Source organism: Penaeus monodon, chromosome 25 (assembly GCF_015228065.2).
Source record: "Penaeus monodon isolate SGIC_2016 chromosome 25, NSTDA_Pmon_1, whole genome shotgun sequence".
In the NCBI taxonomy this organism is placed as follows: domain Eukaryota; kingdom Metazoa; phylum Arthropoda; class Malacostraca; order Decapoda; family Penaeidae; genus Penaeus; species Penaeus monodon.
Genome location: NC_051410.1, coordinates 18,670,936 through 18,671,135, shown reverse-complemented (window position 1 = coordinate 18,671,135; position 200 = coordinate 18,670,936).

Below are 200 nucleotides of genomic sequence, written 5' to 3'. Positions count from 1 at the left end.
CCGAATTTTTGCTTTGTTTCGGTCAAAAAATGCTGTTTGATTACACCGAAATCAATCTGGTTTTAACCTGAGTTCGTGAGTCAAAGTCAGTTCATTGGTATTTAAAGGTATCACGGCCAGTGAGCTTGAATAATAGTGAATTGTTTTCCTTGGAAGCTCTTCTGGAACTAGATAAAGATATCATACACATTAGTATGTAT